The sequence below is a fragment of the Podarcis melisellensis genome, assembly GCF_964234715.1.
Source record: "Podarcis melisellensis genome assembly, chromosome: 13".
Classification (NCBI taxonomy): domain Eukaryota; kingdom Metazoa; phylum Chordata; class Lepidosauria; order Squamata; family Lacertidae; genus Podarcis; species Podarcis melisellensis.
This window is the reverse complement of record NC_138545.1, coordinates 53,020,860-53,026,859: the sequence shown is the minus strand read 5'-3', so window position 1 is coordinate 53,026,859 and position 6,000 is coordinate 53,020,860. Positions and strand designations below refer to the sequence as shown.

Genomic DNA, 6,000 nt, shown 5'->3' with positions numbered 1-6,000 from the left:
CCACATTCTCAATAGTTTTGCAGGCCAGGACTGATAAAAGAAAGTACTACTTCATGCAGGGCGTGGTCAAACTATGGAACTTGCTTCCCAGGAGACAGTGATGGTCACTCAGAGGCATAGTGGGGGCAGCGTGAGGGGGGCCATTGCTCCGGGGGCGGTTTCTTCCAGGGTTGCATTTTGCTTCTTAGGCCAACTGGGCAGATTGGAAGGATGCCTGCCTGCCCTGCTGCGTTCTCCTCACGTCACCCTCCATGCCCTGCCCCCCAGTGCGCCCTGGCATGGGACAAAGACACGCGAGATCAGAAGCAGCAAAGCCGGCTGGGAAGTGCTGGGATTGCACAATCATTCGGGCCTACGAAAGTTATTCAGGCCTAACTGCTAACTGTGGAGTCACTCTGACATGGGACTCATTCTCCTTCTAAGTGGCAGCCATTTTCTCTCCGTGTTCCCAGTAAGATTTCCGTCAGAGTCAGTCTGCCTCAGTTGTGAGCAGAGTCAGTATGTAATCTCAGTCAAACTGTTTGGAACCATGTTGTTTATGAAGAAGTTTATTTTAACTCAGTAAAGCGCTTATTCTTTCACTTAAAAACTCTGCATTATTAATTTGCGCTGCACGTGACGCACCCACCCCGGGCGCTGGGAAGATATGTGCCACCACTGTGGTCACCAGCATGGAAAGCTTGAGAAGTGGATTTGACCAATTCATGGGAGGAGAGGGCTGTCAGGGGCTCCTAGCCTTGAAGGCCATGCTCTGCCTCCACAGTTGGAGACAGCACGGCTTCAAAATGCTGGAAACCACGCGAGGGAGAGTGCAACTTCTCTTGGGCCCATGTTCTGCTCCCTGGCTGACTCCTGTGAGAACAGGGTGTTGGACTAGATGGGCCACTGCATGATCCAGCAGGCTCTCCTTACGTTCTTATGCATGTTCTCACTGGTTTTGTGTTGTGCTGTATTGTGAAAGTCTACATTTGTTCTAAGCGGATAGAATTTGTAAACAGCTGTAGATGCTTTGCTTTTAGCAGCATAGGCTAAAGGAGTAAGATACAAATCAAGAAGTCACCCATTTTAGTCTCAGTCTCAGCACCTCATCTGCAATATGGGAGTAATAATACAAACCTACCTTACTGAGTTGTAAGGATTGCAGTGAAGTAATGAACATGAAGTGCTTTGTATTGAAAGAGCCATTTAAATGATCCTTATTGCCATTGTTACTTGGCTAATTTTATTACCTTTTGCATTCTAGCTATATAAAATCACAGACGCAGTAATATAGATTTGTTGTGTATGTCAAGGAAGCAATATAGGAGAAGTTTAATTGGTGTGATGGTTTTGATCTTCCATCTCCAAATTGACATTTAACTTCTGAAAAGGAAGGAGGAAATGTATTCCCCACATCAATCAGACATAACAGGAGTGCCTTGTTAAAAGAATCATTAGATAATCAATAGCTAGAAAGAAATTACTCAGTGCTATGGATGTAATGTCTAGACAAATTGTGCCCTTTGGTTATATGGTAGTGTATTCATAGACTAGCATTAGATTCAGAGCACAGTTGAGGTTTTTGAAGGATCAACACTTTAAAAGGAGAAACTGTAAAATGATGCAGTTGCTACCATTACTGACACACGTTGAATTCAAGTGAGGCCACAAATGGCCTTGAGAGCATCAAGACATGATGATGCTCTGAGATACTGTATGGTGAACAAACATGGCTGCCACAGCATCACCTCCTAACGCTCCAGCGGCATTTTTAGCCTGCACATCAGCAGGAGAAGCACTTTCTGCCTGTTCCAGGTGCTCCAGCTCTTCCTAGCCATGTTAAAGATGCGGGGGCCGGGCGGGGAGGAGTTTAATAGGCCTCAGACCATCTCATGGAGGAATTCGGTGAGGTGTGGATTCTAGAGGGGGCAAGGCTAAGTAAATTTATTGTGAACCAAAGTGTAAATAAAGCTTGTCAGATGGGAGAGAGAATAGCCTGTGGGCACATTGCAGGCAAGCGTGGAGGCTGGTGAATCCCAAATGAGATTTAGCTACAGGTGGAGCAATCATGCTTCACAGCACACTCAAAGCAGATGGGCAAGTGAAACTATGCTTTGGGTTGTTTTGTGCATTTACTCTCAAGTAAATTTGAAGGTACTATGGTTCATTCATGTCTCGCTAAACTCAGGTCATGTTAACTATAAAATATAAAACGAACAACATCAAAACAAAAAAGTGTAAAGGGAGCTAGTGAATAGTATATTCCATGAATGCATTAATATATGTCCAGTTACAGATAGGTAGCCGTGTTGGTCTGCCATAGTCAAAACAAAAAAAATTCCTTCCAGTAGGTATCTGAAGAAGTGTGCATGCACACGAAAGCTCATACCAAGAACTAACTTAGTTGGTCTTTAAGGTGCTACTGGAAGGAATTTTTTTTTGTATTAATATATGTGTTGTTCTAAATTGTAATGTACTTCATTAAAAAGGTGCAGGTCTGGGCAATGAACTTGAGAAAATGTTGTATACTGTATGTGTGAATGGACAAATAGCTCAGAATGTGGAGCCGTGAGTCAAATAGTATCTTGGAAATGGAGGTTGTCCTCCTCCCAGGTACAGACACAACTTGGTTAAAAACAATTTGCCTGAAATAATTGCTGCTAACATCATCATCATCATTTTATTTGTATGTCGCCTTTCCACAGTTAAAACAATGCTCAAGGCGGCTTACAATATGAAAAGATTTACATAGTTACAAACATAACAAAGTAGTCATAAAAATAAGTAAAACACATCAAAAACTACATAAAAATAAAGATACAAAAAATTAATATCAGTAACAGCAAAAACTCCTGACAAAACTTTCCCCAAAATACCCCGCCCTGGGCTAGGTGGAGAGAGGCAGGAACCCAGCAGGTCAGACTAACAGGTACTTGGCTTGCGATATCACAATTCCAAGCATAACAGCTATAGCTGTGTCTGTGGGGATGGGATCCTAACAGGTACCTGCTGCCATGCTAACGTATAACAATGCAGGTACATGCTAACCACATTAACTGTGGAGTTGAGACCACCAGTGGTTGTTTGATGGGTTTCATGCATGTCTACTCAGAAATAAGTTTTTGCAGTGGGCTTCCTCCCAGGTAAGTGAGAATAGGATTGCAGTCTTAACCTTGAGGTGAGATAGGAACATAGAAGTAGTATCATGGGTGTAGCCAGGATTTTTGTTAGGGGGAGCAGGCCTCCCTGCCCCCTCTTGGCTACACCCATGACTAGTATATTAAATCTGTATGTGCCAAAAAGCCAGTAAACTTAGAATTGGAACTGTCATTCAAAGAGTGAGACGTGTGACTTAGCAGGTGATAGTCAAGTAAGTTTTACTCATAGTAGGCACATTGAAATTAATGGGCACAACTTTGTCAGTTTCATTAATTTCAGTGTATCTACTCTGAGTAAAACTTAGATGATTACTACCCATAATTTTTAACAAATTATGATGATGAGTATTTATATAGCCCGTTATTAAAATCCTGACTACTTCAAACAACTCCTTAAGGTAGGTCAGTATTATTGTCCACATATTGCAGTTGGGGTGATATAGGGGTGAGGTTTACCGACAGTGACTTTCCATTCTGCCAGTCTCAGGTCAATATGTGTCAAACTATCATTTGGATATATAATCTGAAGATTTTGTAGACTAAAACAAAGAAAGGAAAGTAGATACCTGAAAACATGCAGTGCACATGTCAACGTTTCTGAACAAGTGTAGAGAAATAAAAGAAGTTTGTTGCATTGGGAATAAAGAAGGAGACATGTGCATGAAAAATTATGACTGGGAAGTGTGGGAAAAGATCAGAACATTGTGGGGGAATGGCAATTGATTTTGACAGGTATATAAATCTAGGGATGGGGTCTGAGCGCTCACAATCAGTGCAAAGGTAGTGAGAGAAAGGACAGCTGTGAATTGAACCAAAGACAAATTTCCCCAGGGAACACTGACTGGGTGATAGGCAGCAAACCAAAGTGAAGAAGGGAAAAGTATACCATCAGACAGTATTTATTTTCCGTTATTTGTGAATTTTAAAGAGCACCACCCTGTACATACCTATTCAGAAGTATGCCCTTTTGGGTTCAAAGCAACTTGCTCCTATGTAACTGTGTATAGTCTTGCATCCTAAGAATGCTTGCCAAGTGTTTTTAACAAGTTACTATCTACAAGATATTATAGGAAACTATTTTGTCTGTTGGCATCTGGGCACCTCTTAAGGTTGTAACCAACTTTTGCATTATGGTTCCTGAGATCAAGAAGCAGGTTTTCACCTTTCCTTGAGTGCAATTGGACACCATTTTGAATCAAGATGGTGGAATGGACCTTTCAAAACAGAACTGATCTTTTGTTTTCTTAGAATTCCTGAGCAATGCCAGGTTTGAGGCTGTTAGTTTTTACACAGTAAAAATAACAGAACCACAAAACAGCAAGCAGTGGAATAGACAAAATAACAGAACCACAAAACAGCAAGCAGTGGAATAGACAAAAATTCTAGGGTTAAATTGACTAAAACGAGTATATCCAAAATATCCAATAGAACAAAAACAGGTATATACCTAGCGCCAAACTGAATACAAACTTGATGACTACCAGGAGAGCCTCCTAACTTCATATAACATGTGTCCAACACATGTCTTATAAATGACTAATGGTGCTCAAATACAAAGTGAATATATTAAATGCATGTCAGCTACAGAATTTTCACTAACACAGAGGCAGAGTGTGTCTCACTGGCACCTGTGTGTGTGTGAAAGAGAGAGAGGGGCAAGGAGAGGGGCAGAGGACAAACAGTACCCACTGTGCCTGCCCAGCCCCTGCTGCCTCATGCTGCCCGCTGCGGATCTGGGGCGGGTGGCATGAGAAGAGTGCGACAGACACGCACCTCTTGATCCCAGCCTCACCAGCAAAGGTAAGGTTGGGACTGAAGAGCGCACGACTACCACATCCCCATGCCACCATCCCTGAGCAGTCTTGGAAGGCTGGGATCTGGGGAGCATGGTGCAAGGAGGAAGCAACAGCCACACACCCCCTAACCATGTAAGATGCAGTCTAAGGGCTGTTGCATATGCAAGCCTTTAGGTCAAATGTTAAGAAACAATAATAAACAATAGCAAAAAGCTATAGATGTGAGCTGAGCACTGCCGCATGGGTAATATACTTTAAAGTACACAAAAATGCTGTCCTTTTTCACTTGTCTCATGACTTCCTAGCAAGTTACAGTAGATTGCAGTCTTAATGAGGCAAGTCAGGTACAGAAGCCTAGACCAACTCCCAAATTCTGATTTTAAGCGCTCATTACAGCTTCTGCTTGACCCCATCAATTTACCACCAAATGTTTAAACACTGCATCTGTTTCTGAATCAGTAGACTGGGGTTTGTTTTTTGGTTAACTTCTAATTCAGGTTCAACTGACTTTCAATAATTATTTAGATTCTGTTCCAGTTTGAAGGGGAAATGTGGTTGGCTCAGTCTGGTTTTCAATTCATGGCTAGTTCGACATCTTGCTTTAGTTTTTCCTTCTGGTTATACTTGTGGGATGTAAAACTGCAGTCAAGTACAACATTCCTGCAGTGGACATGTTAGGGGATGTTTTGTACCACTCAGGAGCAGACTTCCTGTTTCCTCCTGAGCTGGGACAGACTTCCACTACATGGGACTCAATGAGGGTGTGGTCTGTTGTACATGCATGGAGGAGCCCACGGCCTCCATGTTCTGATCAGTGTGTCTTCTCCATTTTGTATGTTGCTGTGTGTTTGGAGAAGCGACTGCTTAGTCGCAGTCACTTGGGACTCACTTCTTTATGGAATAGTTCTAGTTGTTATGTAACCTAAGCCTGCCTTCAGGGATATGTCTGTGAACCCGAATGAATCTGTGAGTAAACTACTGTACTTTTATATTAACATGAATCAGATTCTTGTGTTTATTCTTTTTTAAGAGGAATCAAAAGGGATTTTACCAGGAAGGAATCTTTA

At 42.2% G+C, this 6,000-nt stretch overlaps 1 protein-coding gene across 3 annotated transcripts in view; it reads left to right on the top strand.

The window, feature by feature from the left end:
• Positions 1 to 423: 423 nt before the first annotated feature.
• The window catches only part of LOC309355222 (poly(rC)-binding protein 3-like), a 173,546-nt gene continuing 167,969 nt past the window's right edge, over positions 424 to 6,000 (top strand). For all 3 annotated transcript variants that reach the window (XM_081885856.1, XM_081885870.1, XM_081885867.1), the window contains exon 1: positions 424 to 485. The gene's annotated coding sequence lies outside the window, so the exon portion shown is untranslated. The remainder of the gene's footprint in view (positions 486 to 6,000) is intronic.